We start from the raw sequence: 20,914 nt of genomic DNA, 5'->3' as shown, positions 1-20,914 counted from the left end.
AGGGGACAGACAGCATAGTAATACCTGGATAAAAGGGACAGACAGTACAGTAACACCAGGTTAAAAAGGACAGACATCACAGTAATACCTGGTTAAAGGGGACAGACAGTATAGTAATGCGTGGATAAAAGGGATAGTCACCACCGTAAAACCGGGATAAAAGGGGCACACCACAGAGTAATGCCTGGGTGTCAGACAGAACAGTAATACCTGGACAAAATGGACAGTGACACCACTAATACCTAGATAAAAGGGACAATCACCACAGTAATATCTGGACAAAAGGACAGTCAGTCACCACAGTAATACCTGGATAAAAGGGACAGACAGAACAGTAATACCTAGATAAAAATGACAGTCACCACAGTAATTCCTGGATAAAAGGGACAGTCACCACATTAATTTTTGTCAGAACACCCACGACTGTTCGACTGTTCGACTGTTCGAAGCGTGAATGTTCGTATGAAAATTGTAGAACTGTCAGTCAGACTGCCAACAGAAATCCCTCCCTTTGTCCGTACTTCCTCCCCTCCTATTCACCTCCGCCTTCCCATCCCCCTCCCCATTTCTTTTTCCCTACCCCTACATGTGGGCTGTCATTCACAGTTTTTCCAGGCAGGGCTGGATTGGTCAGCTAGTATATACATATATACACACACACACACACACACACACATATATATATATATATATATATATATATATATATATATATATATATATATATATATATATATATATATATATATATATATATATATAAGCATAAGCATTAAGCTGCAAACGTCCTTTAATATCCAATTCGCTCCACCTCGGAAATAATATATTTTCATATACGTTACCCAAAGGGGAATTTTTTTAGTAGATAATAAATTCGTCGTTTCGTAGGCTCGAACAACGGAAGACAAGAACTCAGGACTAGTGTGACACCTTAAACGACACGACCATCAAGGGAGGTATAAGTTGATACCGACTCCCGCCTACAAATCACTGTCGGTGCTAGGACCGTTCGTTACTGGGCCGTTCGTCCCCGGACACTTCGTTACCGGACATTTTGCTACAGGACAGTTCGTTACTAGGACCCTTCGCTACCAGGCCATTACGCTACCAAGAGCTTTTTTTTTTTTTAGATTTGTTGTGAGCTCATATTTTTTAATTAGATAAATGTGATAATAATAATAATAATAATAATAATAATAATAATAATAATAATAATAATAATAATAATAATAATAATAATAGTTTGTCATTTTTGTTATATATAATAATACAATAGTGATACTATATATTTATTATAAAATTGAAATATTAAAAATATTTACTGTACTAGTTTGGTCATATATTAGTTTAGTCATGTATTATAAAATAAAAAGAAAGTTTTTATTAATATAGCTTCAAATTATGAGCAATAGCTCGAAGAAAATCCATTTTACATTCAGGGTTGTAGCGACTAATAACATTAAGAACCCTCTGCTCAGAGTTCTTATACTTTCTTTTCTTTGAAGACAGATTGCCGCAATTTACTTGTATGATTTTTGTTCTCGCTAAATTCGTCGTCTTGATGATATCGTTCCTTGTACCCTGCCTGAACTGTATGTTTGTAAACATTCTGAGATAAATGAAATAAACAACAGCTAACTTCTGTTTCTTGAAAAACAGCCTTCAGTGAATTAATGACAGCCTTTTCAAAATCAACCACGATGCGATCTGGCTCATGATTTTGTACGAGGTCTTTAATTACAGAAAAAGGCGCTTGTAAGTGGCTTCGGTTTTATCAGGTAGTAGTGCAAAAGTCGGGGAATACTTATGTCTTTAGTTTGTATATGCAACGTATATAACTGATAGTATATAATTGGACAACATTTGAATGTTCCATCACCTGCCCATACTTTAAACTTTTTCAAATCACTTAATCCATCTGCAGATGCAAATACCAAAATCCTTTCGAGATCGTCTTCGCCACTGTCGTATTGCAGAAATAATGACCCAGTACTCAGTTTGGCGTAGTCTTCGGGAATCAGATAACCATGCCTTACTTGTGGAATTGGAGGAGATTTATTTCCTTTTGCCTCCATCGGCGTATATTACGACTTATATTTGATGGACAAGGAAGTTCAGCTATGGCACATTCATGTAAATTCTTTAATTCAGTAGCAATCAAAGTACGTGAAGAGTCCTGGGTTCCAAGAGCTTTATCTTTGATTTGATTGCTTGCACATCTTGCACTTACAGAAGAAGCCGTGGTAGCATGATTGTGTTCACCGACTTCCTTTATTATTACATAATTATCCTCATCAACGTTTGTGTGCACTCTTGCTTTACACGTCCGATTTTCACACATCCAATATTGTTTTGTCCCATCACTATTTTCCTTCTGCTTACAGTGTATGTAATTCAGATCATCCACCAACTTGATTTGTTTGCTTCTGGATTCAATCGTCCTGGGCATCTTGACTAAGGGTTCAGTCACTTTTAAAAAAGAGATACTTAGCAAATGAAATACGTTGGTTTAGTTACAGTAACAAAGTAAAATGTATAATAGTATCCAGTATTTAAGTAACAAGGTAAGATGTATAATAGTAATTATGTTAACAACTATTCAGTATTTCAAGTTAGGAACTACATTAACAAGGTGATCAACATTTAATTACAAAAATAATAGTAGATAAAACTTTGACCTTTTGGTAGCGTAATGGCCTGGTAGCGAAGGGTCCTAGTAACGAACTGTCCCGTAGCGTAATGTTCGGTAACGAAATGTCCGGGTACAAACGGTCCAGTAACGAACGGTCCGGACACCATACCATCACTGTCGAACTCAGATTCCATAATTTTACCCAAGGTCTTTTTAAACAACTCTTAGAATTGTCCGTGCTGGACACGGATTTTATTTTTAATGGCAGTGTTTATAAGCAGGTCGAGGGGATGGCCATGGGTCCCCACTTGGTCCCACCTTTGCTGATATCTTCATGTGCTCCCTGGAGAAGCGCTTTATGGAGGACTGTCCCCTTCGTTTTTTGCCTTTGCTTTATAGGAGATATGTCGACGATACCTTCGTCTTATTCCGACATGAACACAATACCGAATCCTTTTTGCAGTTCGTCAACGAACTGTACCCTAATATTAAATTCACCTTGGAGAAAGAAACTGATAATAAACTTCCCTTTCTTGATATAATGATATCCAGGGATATCACTAGGTTTATTACAGGTGTTTTCCGGAAGACAGCTTTTACTGGAGTAGGTATGAATTTTTATAGCACGTGTTTTTTTTTAACTTTAAATTAAATGCTATTTCTACCCTCCTCCACAGGGCGTTTTCTCATACATCCAACTGGTTCTTATTTCACAAAGAAATACTTTTTTTAACTAGTTATTTTAAACAAAATTATTACCCAATTAATCTTTTTTACAAACAACTTAATGAAATGTGGAGTTGAGCAAGATAGTTTCCTTACCAGTGCTGACTGCCACAAAAATGAAATTTTAAGCGAGTTTTCCCTTCCTACACGACGACCAGTTTTGTAAGAACTGCATTTCCCTAATTCAGAAAAAGTTCCCTGCTTTAAATGTTAAATTAATACCAAAGAATCCTCTAACCATTGGTTCATTTTTTACAGTCAAGGATCGTCTCAGTCCCGTCTTCACATCCAATATTGCATATAAATACACTTGTCCGCAATGTAATCACGGAACATACGTGGGATGTACGAGGAGGCTGTTGAGGGTACGAATTGACTCTCACAGAGGCTTAAGCTACCGTACAGGATGCAAGTTATCGAATTCAGAGGCTTCTAACATCAGAAACCATGCTGTACGGTGCAAAACAAATATCAGAGATGAAGATTTTTTAATAGTAGAGTCTATTATTATAAAGAGAACTGTTCCCTCGTTAAATACTCAATTGTCGTCAACTCCGTTATATGTTGCCTAGCTTTTCCTTTATGCATATTTTCTGAATTCTCTTTGTATTATTCTTTCATTTCGCTTGGTGAGTCTGTGTCTTGGTTCCCTTGACTTATACCTTTTGTGGTCCTTTTTTTTCCTCTTGTTTTCTGTTCATTTATATACCTATTTTAACGCTGCATTACCATTTTTTTGTGAATTTTAAATATTTTAATTTGTAAAAACTTTTTAAATACCGTGATTCTATCTGTGGTGCAAATCATTTTCTTTTTAAGCCTTGAAAATGACATGTGTCATGACACGTCGGCAATAAACTTGTAAGGATGGAGGTCTTCGTTTCCCTTGTTCCTTGAGGATGTGTATATTTTGGCCTTGATTCTCCTTCTGTATATACACACACACACACACACACACACACACACACATATATATATATATATATATATATATATATATATATATATATATATATAGATATATATATAATATATATATATATATATATATATATATATATATATATATATATATATATATATATATATATATATATATATATATATATACTAGCTGACCAACTAGCTGACCAGCCCTGCCAGGGAAAACTTTGACAGTCTACGTGTAGTAGGAGGGAAAGAGGAATTGGGAGGGGAGGGGAGAGTGAATAGGAGGGTAGAAGGAACGGAGAAAGGGAGGGATTTGTGTTGATGGTTGACTGACAGGAATTATTTTGTAACTGTCTCATATATATATATATATATATATATATATATATATATATATATATATATATATATATATATATATATATATATATATATATATATATATATATATATATATATATATATATATATATATATATATATATATGTATATATATATATATATATATATATATATATATATATATATATATATATACATACATATATATATATATACATACACACACACATATATATATATATATATATATATATATATATATATATATATATATATATATATATATATATATATATATATATACTGGTCAGACACTACCCAGGAATATATATATATATATATATATATAGGCCATGCTGGCATAAGATCACCTTAACCTAAAAAAGAAATGAAGGTGTATAATATATATATATATATATATATATATATATATATATATATATATATATATATATATACATATATATATATATATATATATATATATATATATATATATATAATGGCTTTTGTCGTGCCTGATTTATTTTTTCTTGTATACAGAGAAAAGACAAAAATTGGACGAGTATAGAATCTATATTGTATCTTTGAAATCATTTACTATGAAATACCTCTGAAAAAGACTGTCCAGAGAGAGACCATTCCATTAAGCAGGATATACCTATCATGGACGCACGTGAACAACTAAAATCACCCTTTGTAAAATATCTGTTATAACAAACAGTTAACTCCTGCAGAATTCAAAGGTCTTTTTGAGAACGCTTTGCCATTATATAAGTATTATGGGCTCTTCTTAGAATCATTAGAGACTTGATAATAGCCTTCAGTTAATTCCTGACACAGCTGTTTACGTAAGATTAAATAAATGGAGCATCGCTGCAATGTTCGTCTTTTCCTTTGAAACGCTTGCCTTCAAGTTAATAAAGTGAAAAGAATGTTGGAAAAGCTTCATCTTGAAATAGACGCCACAGTCGCATTACCAATTAACACGGAGTTTCCATGGAAGAGCCTACGCCATGTGTATGTATACTCGTATATTATACACACACATACACACACACACACACATATATATATATATATATATATATATATATATATATATATATATATATATATATATATATACATATATACATATATATATATATATATATATATATATATATATATATATATATATATATATATATATATATATATATATATATATATATATATATATATATATATATATATATATATATATATATATATATATATATATATATAGTGCGGGGGCATTGCGGTGCGGGGTGAATGCTTGATAGTTTTCGGATTTCAGCACTGGTCAGTGCGATTCAGCACGTTCAGCGTGATTCAGCATTGGCCACCTGACTAGAAGTTGCCTCAAATACAGCGACACGTGAAACAGAGGGGCTGTGACCTTGGCGTCTGATAATTCAGCACCTTTCGTGCAGTCACACGGTTTCGAGGCTGATCTTTCCATCCCTGTTCTGGATAGAAGTTTCTAGAACTTTTATCCGGTTACAAATCCGAATTATTGGCTAAGGCGTTCAGAAGAGAAAGTGTGTGATGTCCAAGCTCATAAACTGGACGTTCCTGGAGGGGCGGATATCTGTTTTTCGCTGGGGAACCAGTTAATAAGGGAACCAGTTTTGGGGTGAGAGGAATTAACTTGGGTAATAAGGTTTTACTGGGGCATCCAGCGTGCAATAGGATCGGTATTTCTATATACCCTAGTAAAGGAGGTATAGATGGTTGGTGAAACTGGAGGTTTTATCCCTTACATAGGCGCTGAGGAAATGGAGGGGAGTGTGGTTGACATGGTGATAATGAGGAAATAACTGGGAATAATGAGGAAATTGTAGAAGATAATCAATCACAGGGAGAAAGGGAGCCTAATGGTGAGGGGAAGAGGATATATAAAGGTGTTTTAATGGAGGATATAATTTTAGAACCAGGTATGGTTGGGTTGGTGAAAGTTAAGGTGAGAGATATAAAAGTGGATAAACAGGTGTGTGTGGTGGAAGGCAGTGAGAAATTTGAAGGGACAGTGAGGGCAATTTGCATAAACAAGGTGTTAAATGAAGGGGTTACATGGGTGGAATTGTTAAACTGTGACAATTCAGTTAGGAGGTATCAGAGGACTACTTATGTTGTAGATTTGGAAGAGTGGAGAGAGGAAACTGAATCAGTGGCAATAAGAGGGGAGCAAAATGGGTTTTTGGAGACTGAAATGGAGGTAAGAAGGGAGATGTTTAGGAATCATTGGGGTGAGGTTCTAGATGAATATTCAGATGCTATCGCTCTGAAAGGGGAAAAAAACTGGGGTTGATATATGTGTCATAACATAATGTGTATTTAGAAGGGGGGAACAAACCCATTTATGTCCCGTCGTATAGAATACCATTTGTTGGCGGTACCTAAGAAGGATGGTTCAATCCGTTTAGGAATTTAAATGAGAAAACCATCCCAGACAGGTATCCGGTGGCATGTTTGCCAGATTTGTTTGTGGAGATTGGAGGTAGGAATATTTACTCATCAAGTGATCTCATGCAAGAGTTTTTACAAGTGCCACTGAGTGAAGAGGGTAGAAAGTTGACGGCATTTTCAGTCCCGAAAGGACATTATGAATTTACAATAATGCCTTTTGGTTTGTCGGGTAGTCCAATTACTTTTACGAGGCTAGTAAATACATTCCTCCACGGGATGTTGGGGGAAAATGTATTTTTTTATATGCTACAGACTCTATAGAGGAACATTTAGAAGTGCTTACAGAAATCCACAGGAGGCTTAGAATGGCGGGTTTGAAAGTTAAACTAGCCAAGTGTGAGTACTTGAAGAGGAGTTTTGTATATTTAGGACACGTCATTTCGAAAAAAGGTGTTCGAGTGAATGACGAGAAAGTCAAAGCGTTAGCGAATTTTCCTATACCTAGAAGTAAGAAAAACGTTCGCTCTTTCTTGGGAATGGCAGGGTTTTCCGTAGGTTTTTGAGAGGATTTTCTACGATCTGGCACCACTGACAGACATATTGAGAGATGATGATGTACAGTTTTCATGGGGTTAAGCTCAGCAGGTGGCTCTTCAGAAAGTCAAGGATGCTTTGATGAGTCCTCCAGTTTTAGCGTTCCCTGAATTTTTCTTTACCATTCACATTAGCGACTGGTGCCAGTCAAGAAGGGGTAGGCGCATGTTTAATGCAGAATTTTGAGGGTAAATTTCATCCAATTGCTTTTTACAGCAAAAGTTCAAAACATGGGGGAGTAATGAAAGGTTAATGGTGACAGTGGACAAAGAGGCTTTTGCGGTAATGTCTAGTTTGGTTCATTTTAAGTTGCTGCTACTGGGGAATAAGGTGGAATTTCTTACAGATTATAAGCCGTTGTTGGATATTTTTAATGAGCCTGATCTGTCTCCTCAGAGGGCTAGGTGGTTTTTGACAATCAGGGATTTTGATGCTAAGCTTAGGTACATCGAGGGTAAACATAATGTGGTAGCGGATGCCCTTAGTAGGAATTTTGTTGACACGGAGGATGAGCATGTGTGTGATGCAACTGGCGAGTGTGTGGATTGGGATATTAGTTTGGTGGAGAAGAAACAAGATGAAGATGAGGTTTTAGCGGACGCAAAGGCGTTTCTTAGAGGTGAATTAGTGAGAAAGGGTTATAGGCTGCCTTATTCAGGTTCGGAGTTAGACGGGTAATTTGTTGGTGAGGAAAATAAAATATAAGTTGAGGAGTAGTGAGGATAAGGGGGATACAACACACGTTGTGGTACCAAAGGAGTTGATTCCAGTGGTATTGGAGATTACACATTGTAAATTTGGTAGTCCAAATTTAGGGATTGAAAAGATGCATCAGAAAGTATGTGATAAGTTTTTTCTGGAAAAAACATGTTTTCTTCAGTGGAGAGGTTTGTGAAAGAATGTTGTTTGTAATTTGAGTAAACCGGCGAGGGTTATGTCGTGTAAACTGGGGTCTTTTCCTATCCCGAGCAGGCCTTTTCAGGGTGTGCATATGGATTTGTTAACAAACTTTTACAAGTCGGATATGGTCATAAATACCTGTTGGTGATTATAGATGAGTTAACGAGGTTCGTGGAGATTTTTCCGTTAAAGAATAAGACAGTGGATGAGGTTGCGGTGACTTTTTTCCATGGGTATATTTGTAGATATGGGGTACCAAAGATAATTATCACTGATAATGGGAGAGAATTTGTGAATAAAACGTTTAGTGTTCGTCTGGCTGGAAGTTATGGGGTTATAGAAGGGAAATATTCTTCCTTATAGGCTGGAAGCAAATGGGTTGTTTGAGTGAGCTAATAGGAAAGTGCTCGAAGCTCTTAGATTAACAGTGGGGGTTAATGATATTAATCAGGACAGATATACAGATGTGGTCAGGCATAGCATAAATATGATGGTTAGTGACACCATTGGTATGTCACCGGTGGAGATATTATTTGGTTATCCAGTTCAGGGTGCGTTTGATTTGTTGGCAATTCCTTCTCGTTGTGATGATACAGTTAAATTGTTAATTGCTACAGCTAAAGAGAGACAAACACATCTTAGAAGTAATCTTGAGTCGAAGACACAAGAGATGGTCGAGAGAAGTAATGCGAAATCAGACAGTGCAAGAATTGCAGTTGGGGGTAATGTATTTTTGAAGATTAATGTCAGAAATGACTTGAATTACAAGTTAGGTCCAAAGTTAGAAGGGCCCCTTCGTGTTATAGAAAAGAGGAAAAGGTTCATAGTTTTAAATGAAGGAACGGGAGTGACGAGATTAACACACATTTCTAAGATTAAAAGAACAGTTTAATGTTTAGTGGGGTTCCTTTGTTTTTATTTGAGGGGAGGTGAGTGTTTGATATTGTTTTTTTTTTTTTAGGTTCTTTTTGCTGGGGTTAAGCAATTATTTATAGTTTTTTCTCCTTTGTTTTCAGATGTTGGGGCTTTAGAGTAATTTGTCAATTTTTTTTACACGAAAGGTTTGTGTCACGTGGGTTTGTATCATTTGTGTCATTTAAAACTTTCTTGTGGTAGAAGTAGGAGGCGTAAAGGGCAGCAGTTGCTTTAGGTGTGGGGGGAGGGGGGGAGAGCATAGGCCAGAAGTGGTTGGTGGGGTGGCAATTATGAGCCTGAAGAAGGTTGATGCATTGGAAGCTGAATTAGATATCGGATAGAGTTATGGAAAAGTTATATAGCAGTAACGTAGAGTTATGGAAAGTTATATAGCAGTAACGTAGAGTTATGGAAAAGTTATATAGCAGTAACGTAGAGTTATGGAAAAGTTATATAGCATGTAAGTTATGGAAAAGTTATATAGCAGTAACGTAGAGTTATGGAAAAGTTATATAGCAGTAACGTAGAGTTATGGAAAAGTTATATAGCAGTAACGTAGAGTTATGGAAAAGTTATATAGCAGTAACGTAGAGTTATGGAAAAGTTATATAGCAGTAACAAGTTATGGAAAAGTTATATAGCTGTTATTCGTTTTGAAGGAAAAATTTAGTGTCACAAGACCCTGTTCAGGGGATTAGGGCTCACCTAGATTCGACAATAGTTCCGTTTACACTTCAAACAATGATTTTGAATATTGAGAAAGATTGAATCGTTGCTAGCAGAGATTAAATCTCAAGTAAAAGAGGTAATAGCGGCGTCGGAAGGGTGTATTTCTGAAGATGTTTTACCTTTGGGGTGTTAGAACCAGTCTTGATGAATGGTGCTTATAAGTGGGGGGTCCAACATAATTTTCACATGTAGTGATTTGCATAGATGCTATGGGGTAATGAAAATAAGTTTATCAGACAGGGGGTTAATCGTCGAGATTCATACTAGTGGTAATGACCCATTCCATAAGACCTTTTTCTAGTACATATAATAACACAGTGGTGATGTTAGAGGGACTAGAAACTATGTATATTACAGGAAGTAAGTTTCAATTAGTAGCTATTTATTATAAGGACAGACGTACATTGGTTCATAATAAAATATATCTGTGAAAATAAGGGGTCCATTCTAAGGGATACAGATAGGTTCAGGTGGTTGTGAGTTTCAATTGACACATGACGTGACTCCTGCGAAATATTAATTTATATACCAGTTCCTTATGACTACGTGGTTATGCTATTAGAAACGACTTTAGCATTATTTTGCAAGAGCTGCAGGCTAACTGAGATTTGCCACAATGCTTCGACATTGTTTGTTTTGGATGGAGCACGCAGAATAGTGTCTACGGAGTTCATAATCCTTAGCAAGAGATTTATAATTCGCCAGCGAACATTTCTATGCAGCACACATACAAATAATTATCGGCTGTACCTGCGTTTACGACGTTGCCTGCATTAAACAAGTGGAAGAAACAGGCTATACTGAACTCTTCAGTGACCATAAGTTAATCTTACCACGTGTTCCAGGTGCGTTACTGACAATTACCATAATTATGTGTTGCCATAATCTTAGGATGCAGGCGACTATGCTGCTTCAAAGAGAAGCAGTCTCCACAGGTGTGAATGACAATTAATCATGAAGCAGCAGCATCGATATTGAAAAAGTGTAATTTGTGTTGGGGTTGACACAATGGTGGTGGCCGAGCTGTGTATTATAATCATGATAACGTGACGTTCAGTGCAGGGGTCATGCGGTGCAGGGGTGAATGCTTGATACTTTTCGGATTTCAGCACTGCTCAGTGAGATTCAGCACATTCAGCACGATTCAGCATTGGCCACCTGATCAGAAGCTGCCTCGGATACAGCGACACATGGAACGGAAGGAATGTGACCTGGGCGTTTGATAACTCAGCACCTTTCGTACAGTCACCTTTGGAATACAGCAGATGTCAGTGACTTGGTTTCGAAGAGGATCTTTCTGTCCCTGTTTTGGATACAAGTTTCTATAACTTTTATCCGGTTATAAATCCGGATTACGGGCATGCCTGGAGGCAGAGTTCGTTTTGTTGTGCGTACCTAGTGAAGGAGTTTTGTTGGGCAAGTGCTAAGAGTTTTGGAAAATATATTGCACTGCGACGTGAGAACCATTGATAGACGGACACTGGAAACTCCAGGCTCTGACTCCTTGCTGACAGGGTGAATGTGAACTTAGGAAATGACTAACTTTTCCAAGTGCAGTTTCTAATGTTATCTCCCGGTGTTGATGTCCTTATGTCTTTTCAATATGTTTTCTGTGTGATATGAACTGAATGAATTCTGATTTTTATGGGAGATATTTTGTGCCATTACAGATGTTTCAAAGAGGAAGGAGGTGAAAACCATTGTCAGTCATAGCATATAGCCACCTAAAAATTGAACTGATGACGAAATAGACTAAGCTATTTGGAAATAGACTTGGATAATATGAAATGTTTAGGGGACTTAGTGGGGAGACGAGAATTAATCCCCACACATTATGTTCTCTTGCAACTGTTTAGTTTTGCTTTTGGGGGTGTGGCTTAATGGAATTTATTATCTAGGATGCATAATTTCATTTTACATGACGTGTTGTTAGACTTGCATAATAAAATTTATTTTTTTGTAGGCTAGGTTTCGATTTTCATACCTTAGAAACAGGAACAGAGAGAGCGAGAGAGAGAACTCCAAGGCCATCGCTACCAGATGCTCGGAGGTACGAGTTCCCCCGTCCTAGATATTGGTGAGGGGGATAACATATATATATATGTATATATATAATATATATATGTGTGTGTGTTTGTGTGTGTGTTTACATATGTGTATGTGTGTGTATAATATATACATACACAAGGCGTAGCCTCTCTCGTGGAACAACCGTATTAAATGCTAATGCAACTGTGACGTCTGTTGCAAGATACAGCTTTTCCAGCATTCTTTTCCCTTTTTTTAACTTGAAGGAAAGGAAAAAATTGCAGCAATGCTCCATTTATTTATTTCTACGTAAACTGTTGTTTCAGGAATTAACTGAAGGCTGTTATCAAGTCTCTAATGATTCTAAGAAAAGCCCATAATATTTATATAATCACAAAGAGTTCTCAAGAAGACCTTTGTTTTCTGCTGGATTTGACTGTTCGTTATAACAGATGTTTTTTCAAGGGCGATTTTAGTTGTTCAAGTGTTATAGCTTACCCACGTGTGTCCATGATAGTCATCTCCGGCTTATCTGAAATGGCCTTTCTGCACAGTCTTTTTCAGAGGAACTTCATACTAAATGTTTTCAAAGATACAATGTAGATTCTTTACTCAAGCAACTTCTGTCTTTTCTCTCTACACAAAAAAATATAGATTAGACACAACAGAAGCCATTATTATTATTATTATATATATATATATATATATATATATATATATATATATATATATATATATATATATATATGTATGTGTGTGTGTGTGTGTGTTGTGTGTAAATGTGTGTGTGTGTGTGTGTGTGTGTGTGTGTAAATGTCCTCATCGTCTAGTAGCTATGGTTAGAACGATGGAAGGCTTGTAACTTATCCTAAATAAATATATCTGCTATATAACATCCACTTTAATTTGGGCCCTATTATGAATTGCATTAACGCACAGAACAATTGTGTAAGTGATAAAGTTTTATATATACATATATATATATATATATATATATATATATATATATATATATATATATATATATAACTGGTGATGATGTGTGATAAGCAATTCACGTTAATATGATTATAACCTCACACACACATACATACATACATACACACACATGCACACATACATATATATTTATATTTATATGTGTGTGTGTGTGCTGTGTGTGCGTGTGTGAAAAATATTCCTCCATTGGCCTCAGGAAGCTTTTTCATAATTTGATGACTTCATTTCTGCAGAAAAATTATGATTTCCTTCTTCTATTTCTTCCGTGTTGCTACGACAGATGTATTACCAATCCGTGAAATTTTCCTGCGACTACCAAAATACTGAGTGCATTTGTCACCTTTTCGGGTAACTAAATCTTCGAGCTCCATAAGTGGCTCATCCTCTAAACCTATGATTCAGTTACTAGTCAAGTCTGAAGGTCTCTGATGTGTTTCTCAGTCCACACGATACATAGAGAATGAAAAAAAGAAGACTGCATTTTTCACCAAAATCTGACTATATATATATATATATATATATATATATATATATATATATATATATATATATATATATATATATATATATATATATGTGTGTGTGTGTGTGTGTATATATACACACACACACACACACACACACACACACATATATATATATATATATATATATATATATATATATATATATATATATATATATATATATATATATATATATATATATATACTGTATATATATATATATATATATATATATATATATATATATATATATATATACTCAAAACAAAACAGAATACAGAATTTAGGCCAATGGCCAAGGGCTGGAACCTATGATGATATTCAGCGCAGAAACTGAAATTAACGGTTAAAAGGTCCGAAAGGTGTGACAGGAAACAATGTTAGGAGAAGGTGGAAAGAAAGATTGAAGAAAGAGACTATTAACGCAGATACAGTAAAAGGAATGAAAAAGGCTACAGCTAGGGGCCGAAGGGACTGTGCAAAGAACCGTAAGTAATGCCTACAACGCAGCGTATGAGGTGCACTACGGGGGATATAATTATACATACATACATACATACATACATACATATATATATACATATATATATATATATATATATATATATATATATATAGAATATATATATATATATATATATATATATATATATATATATATATATATATATATATATATGCCTACAGTGCAGCGCATGAGGTGCTCTAACGGCATTATCCCCTACGGGAAATATAAATATACATACATACATACACACATACATACATACATACATATATACATATATATACATATATATAATATAATATATATACTGTATATATATATATATACGTATGTATATATATTCATTACCAACTGTGTATGTTAATGAAATGATATACTTGAAATCTAGCTGCCACAAACTGCTTCCTCTCCGTGAGATATTTTTAGAATAACGAAGGATCAGCAGCCACAGAGGCAATGCCGACAGAGCCCGGAAGCTTTAATTGAACTCCCACTGAGCAGAACAACAAAGTTGCAACACGGATCTCGAATACCTGAACTTAGGTCATTTGAGAGGGCTTTGCATTCTGGAACTTTCACAGCTTATGGACCGTAATTCCCCATTAGTTTATAACGAGCGTCTCTGAGGTATTTCTTTATCTACACGCATACATACAATAGTTTTTCTTTTGTCATCATGAAATTTTAGTTAAGAAGTCTTTTATTTAGCTACTGAACACTATCTTATCTGTATCTACAGTATATGTTGATGTTGTTCAATTATGTCATTTTCTAGCTGTTTGCAGAAAATAAATTTATCTCCCCTACTGTTTATTGTATATATATATATATATATATATATATATATATATATATATATATATATATATATATATATATATATATATATACATACAAGTGTATATATATATATATATATATATATATATATATATATATATATATATATATATATATATATATATATATATATATATATATATATATATATATATATATATATATATTCTTATTTCTTATTTTTATCTGTCTTATATATCCTAATAAAAACAAATTTCCCTTAGTTGAATGTATGAATACTAGCGTTCATTATCTGTTCTCGCACTTCAATTGTTTTGCTTCTGCTGAACGAATATTCAAAACAACGCATATTGATGTACAATGTAGTTGCTCTCCATCATGAATGATATTGTTTATTCCTACTTCCTTCTTAGAATTATGACATGTTCTGTTTACTCTGGCCTCTGATGTGTAGTTCTTTGCAGTGTATATACTTTGTCTCAGTTGCATAACGTTGTTTTAATCTGTATTCTTTTCCCACAATGGCACCAGAAGAGCTCTTGCAAATATTTTTCTAGCTTTTGTCAAAATTGTTGTCATTTGTAACTTTGTAATACATCGTCAACGCTATATACATTACAGCTCTCAGTAGGTGAATCCAGCTTGTCATCCCTTTGTTTCATTCCTCTGATAGCCATGTTCAGAGCTTCAACTGCCCATTTCCAATCGTGATCTTGGGGGATTTCTGTCCACTTTACTTCTTCTGTAATTTGTATGCCCTTTTATTTACTGTTTCATTCTAGTTGCAGGTTACAGCATTTTTTTTCCTAGAAATTTCCACGAGCAAGTGGTCATCACTCTCCTGTTTGTATTGACACCAGTTTCACGAATCATTGACACATTTTTTTAGTTTTCTGCAAAAGAAAACTATTGAGATGGCTTAGTCTGCCTGTACGCACTTTTTCTAACCGCCCTCAGATCTTAAAAACTACTGAGGTTGGAGACCTGCAAACTGGTATGTTGATCATCCACCCTCCAAACATCAAACATACCAAATTGCAACCCTCTAGCTTCAGTAGTTTTTATTTTATTTAACGTTAAAGTTAACCATGATCGTGCGTCTGGCACCGCTATAGGTGCCAAGAACACAGGCCACCACCTGGCCGTGGATGAAAGTTTCACGGGCCGCGAATAAGAGTCCCATACAGCATTATACGCTCTACAGAAAACTCGATTGGGCCGGAGAGACTTCGGCGCATTTTTTACTTGTTTTTGTTGAGTAGAGTAGCTAATACTGTGTGGTTAGATTCAGGAACCTAAATCATGTCAATATCATTATGAATTCTGCTTCCATGTCAAGAGTCAAAGCATTACCTCGTCCCATCTCTCAACAGCTCTTGGTCCTCAGCCTTCAGTTTCGACATCTATTTCATTCCTCAATAGTATCTATTATTCTATGTCAAATTTCCATTAATATCGTAGTACATGCGGTACCAGTTGTTGTATACAAGTCACATTATTATTATTATTATTATTATTATTATTATTATTATTATTATTATTATTATTATTATTGGTTTTGTTAAACAAAATGGCAGTTTCAACAGCCTTTATTTTATATAGTAAACGCTCAATTCGTCTTATTAATTGTTTTTCTTGCGCTGGAATGGTTGCAAGCAGTTGACCAATATTCATATCCGGTGGTTTAGTGATGTGTAGGAGGTAGTTCTCGTTGAATGTCGACTAGTTTCGCATCACTAAACCACCGGATATGAATATTGGCCAAGTGCTTGCAACCATTCCAGCGCAAGAAAAACAATTAATAAGACGAATTGAGCGTTTACTATATAAAATAAATGCTGCTGAACCTGCTATTTTGTTTAACAAAACCTGTATTAAAGAAGGTCTTTTTCCTATTATTATTATTATTATTATTATTATTATTATTATTATTATTATTATTATTATTTCGTAGATGAAACCTATTCACATGGAACAAGCACACAGGGGAAACTGACTTGAAATTCAAGCTTCCAAAGAGTGTTAGTTTCAACCTCCCACTGCAGACCCCACACTGCAGCAGTAACTGATCATGATACAGAGACAGTGATTTTTCATCGCGCTGGGGAGGCGCGAACCCGCGACATCTGAGCGGCATTCTACGACACTAACCACTATACCAAGGGACCAATTTCAGTAATTTCAGCAATTTGCTTGAGCAGTGCAACAAAGCTCATGCGTCATCGCTCGAAAAGATTCAACTACCTGTCCCACTTGGAAAGACGGCTGATAAATTCACCATCAATTGTTACTACATTGCTTTTATCATCATTCTTCAACCACAGTTTCTTTATTATTTCCACTTTTATCATTTTATTAAGGTTCCTCTAATTCTCAGTGTTCTTTCAATACTTATTTCATTTACCGATTACACCACTGTATTATCTTCTTTAATGTTCCACCACAGAAAACCTTTTCAAGAGCTGTCAGTTCACGATAACAGCCCACTATGTATGGTTGAATTTCAGACAGTGTACATTTTTTTCATAATGCAAATGTATCATGCTTGACCGGTATCTTTTGTCCAAAATATTATTACAACCGTATATTCATTGCCACCTTTTCAAGAATAAATGGTAATCTAATCTACTGCATTCGAGAGTCCTATATAATTCTCGTTTGCCAATAAAAGAAATATAAACAATCCAAATGAAGTAATAAAAAATAGACAGCACTTGTATGAATATACATATCCATTATTTTTTTATGAATTACGCTGAAACTACGCTGGGGAAATAGAAGAAATTATAAAACAAGTAACTCTTAACTCTTCCAGGCCGTTATGTCTGGAATACCTCATTACACTTAGCGTCATCTTCTGCATTTCTGGAAGAGGTTTGGCTGCCTTCAAGATGAAAAATTTTCTTGAGTCATAAACATGTGATTCTGTCTCTGTGCTGAAAAGCAATTTCCATTTTCAGTTTTCTGTAAAAGAAAACTTTTGCGGTGGCTATTTGTCTGTCCATACGCACTTTTTCTGTCCGCCCTCAGATCTTACAAACTACTGAGGATAGAGGGCTGTAATTTGGTATGTTAATCATCTACCCTCATGTCATCAAACTTAACAAATTGCAGCCCTCTAGCAATGCTATAGACAGGCCACCACCAGGCCGTGGCTGAAAGTTTCATGGGCAGCAGCTCACACAGCATTATACGCTGTACAGAAAACTCGATTGCGCCAAAGAAACTTCGGCGCCTTTTTTATTTGTTTGTGAAGCGATTAGTCACGCCATCACAGCTGGTCGTAGGAGTGAACATACGAATCGCGTGTGGTATTTGCAATTCACTAGAGTGTCATATGCTGATTCTGCTATTATTATTATTATTATCGTTATCATTTTATTACTATTATTATTACTGATGGTATTGTTTTTTAAATGCTTTTATTTAACTTTTGCGTCTGTCTGTCTGTTTGGGTCAAATCTTGTAACTCAATTTTCGACGTGTTCCCTTCGTCCGATGGACTTGAAATTTTGCATAGTTACTCAATCCCGGTGATAATACAACCTTACATAATCAGTAGGTCAGCAGTGACCTCTAGTGATTTTACAGTGACCTCTCCCAGTATCTCAGGATTTGTATGAAACTTCGGATTTTTCACACCACTTTTTGACTAAGCAGAATCTATCTTCTATATAACCCCTTCCCTTCCCTTTCCATCCCCCTCCCCTCCCCCCTCCCCTTCCGGAGCACACGATCAAGTGTTAATTTACCTGTGTCCTCCCGTCCCCTTCCCTCTTCCCTCACCCTCCCCTTCCCTCTTCCCTCCCTTCCCCCTTCGCCTCGCCCTTGCCTAGCCCTCCCCTCCCTCTTCCAAAGCACACATCAAGTGTTAATTTAGCTGTGTCCTCCACCTCCCATTCCTTCTTTCATCTCGCTCCCCTTCCCCTCCCCTTCCCTCCACCTCCCCATTCCAGAGCATATGATCAAGTGTTAATTTAGCTGTGTCCTCACCCACCCCTCCCCCTCCCCTCCATTGCCCCTCCCCTCCCCCTCCCCTTCCGAAGTACCCGATCAAGTGTTATTTAGCTGTGTCCTTCCCCTCCCCTTCCTCTTCCATCCATCCCCCTCCCCTCCCCCTATTCCCTCCTCTCCCACTTCCCCCTCCCACTTCCATAGCACAGATCAAAGGTTAATTTAGCTGTGTCCTCCCCTCCCCTTCCCTCTTCCCCCTTCTCCTCCGTTCCCCCTCCCCTTCTGGAGTATGCATCAAATATTAATTTAGCTTTGTCATCCTCCTCCCCTTCCCTCTTCCATCCCCTCCCCTCCCTCTTCCATTCCCTCCCCTCCCCTTCTGGAGCACACGATCAAGTGTTAATTTAGCGGTGTCCTCCCTCCCCTTCCTTCTTCCCCTCCCCTCCCTCTCCTCCTCTCTCCTCCCCCTCCCCTCCTCCTCTGCGTTCCCCTCCCCTCCCATCCCAAGACAGCAATGTTAAGGACTCGGTAATGAGAAGTTTCGCCGATAACACAAGACTAAGTAGAGAAAATACTTGTGATGAAGATAGGAACTCGCTACAAAGAGACCTAAACAAAATATATAAATAGGCAGAGGTAAATAGGATGGTATTTAACTCTGATAAATTTGAATCAATAAACTATGGTGATAAAGAAGGAATGCTATATGCATATAAAGGACCTAATAATGAGACAATCACAAATAAGGAAGCAGTTAAAGACCTTGGTGTGATGCTGAATTGGAATATGTTATGCAATGATCAAATAGCAATACTATTGGCAAAATGCAAAGCAAAACTGGGAATGTTGTTCCGGCACTTCAAAACAAGAAAAGCCGAACACATGATTATGCTTTATAAAACGTACGTACGTAGTCCATTTGAATATTGCAATATAATATGGTACCCACACTACCAAACGGATATTGCACAAACAGAGAGGGTACAAAGGTCCTTTACAGCTAGAATAGAAGAAGTTAAGGACCTTGACTAATGGGAAAGACTACAATTCTTAAATTTCTATAGTCTTGAAAGGAGAAGAGAACGCTACATGATAATCCAGGCATGGAAACAGATAAAAGGAATTACTGAAAACATCATGGATCTAAAAATATCAGAAAGAGCAAGCAGAGGTAGATTAATAGTGCCCAAAACTATACCAGGAAAACTAAGGAAAGCACACAGGACATTAATCCACTACGCACCAGCATCGATAATGCAGCGTCTATTCAATGCGCTACCAGCTCATCTGAGAAACATATCAGGAGTGAGCGTAGATGTGCTTAAGAATAAGCTCGACAAATATTTAAGATGCATCCCAGACCATCCAAGACTGGAAGATACAAAATATACCGGAAGATGCATTAGCAATTCTCTAGTAGACATCAGAGGTGCCTCACACTTAGGGACCTGGGGCAACCCGAACGAACTGTAAGGTCTGTAAGGTAAGGTAAGGTCCCCTCTCCCTTCCCCTCCCATCCCCTTCCCCTCCCCCTCCCCTTTCCGGAGCACACGATCAAGTGTTAATTTAGCTGTAACCCGTCCCCTTCCCTCAACCATCCCCTCCCCTCCCTCTTCTCCTCCTCTTCCCTCCCACTTCTCCCTCCCCTCAACTCCCCCTTCCCTTCCCCCATCCCCTGCCTTCCCCTTCCCCCTTCCACTTCTCCTCCACCCCCTCCCCCTCCTCTTTCCCCTCCATCCCCTTCCCATTTTCCTCCCATCCCCTACCTCCTCCCCTCCCTTTCCCCCTTCCCCTCACCTTCTATCTTCCCTCCCCTCCCCTTCTCCTCATTCCTCTTCCCTCTTCTATCCCCCTCCCCTTCCTCATATGTCACAATTATGAGATTTATGGGAAATGTGCATATCTAGATGGTT

This window comes from Macrobrachium rosenbergii, chromosome 10 (genome assembly GCF_040412425.1).
Source record: "Macrobrachium rosenbergii isolate ZJJX-2024 chromosome 10, ASM4041242v1, whole genome shotgun sequence".
Classification (NCBI taxonomy): Eukaryota; Metazoa; Arthropoda; class Malacostraca; order Decapoda; family Palaemonidae; genus Macrobrachium; species Macrobrachium rosenbergii.
This window is presented reverse-complemented; position numbering follows the sequence as displayed.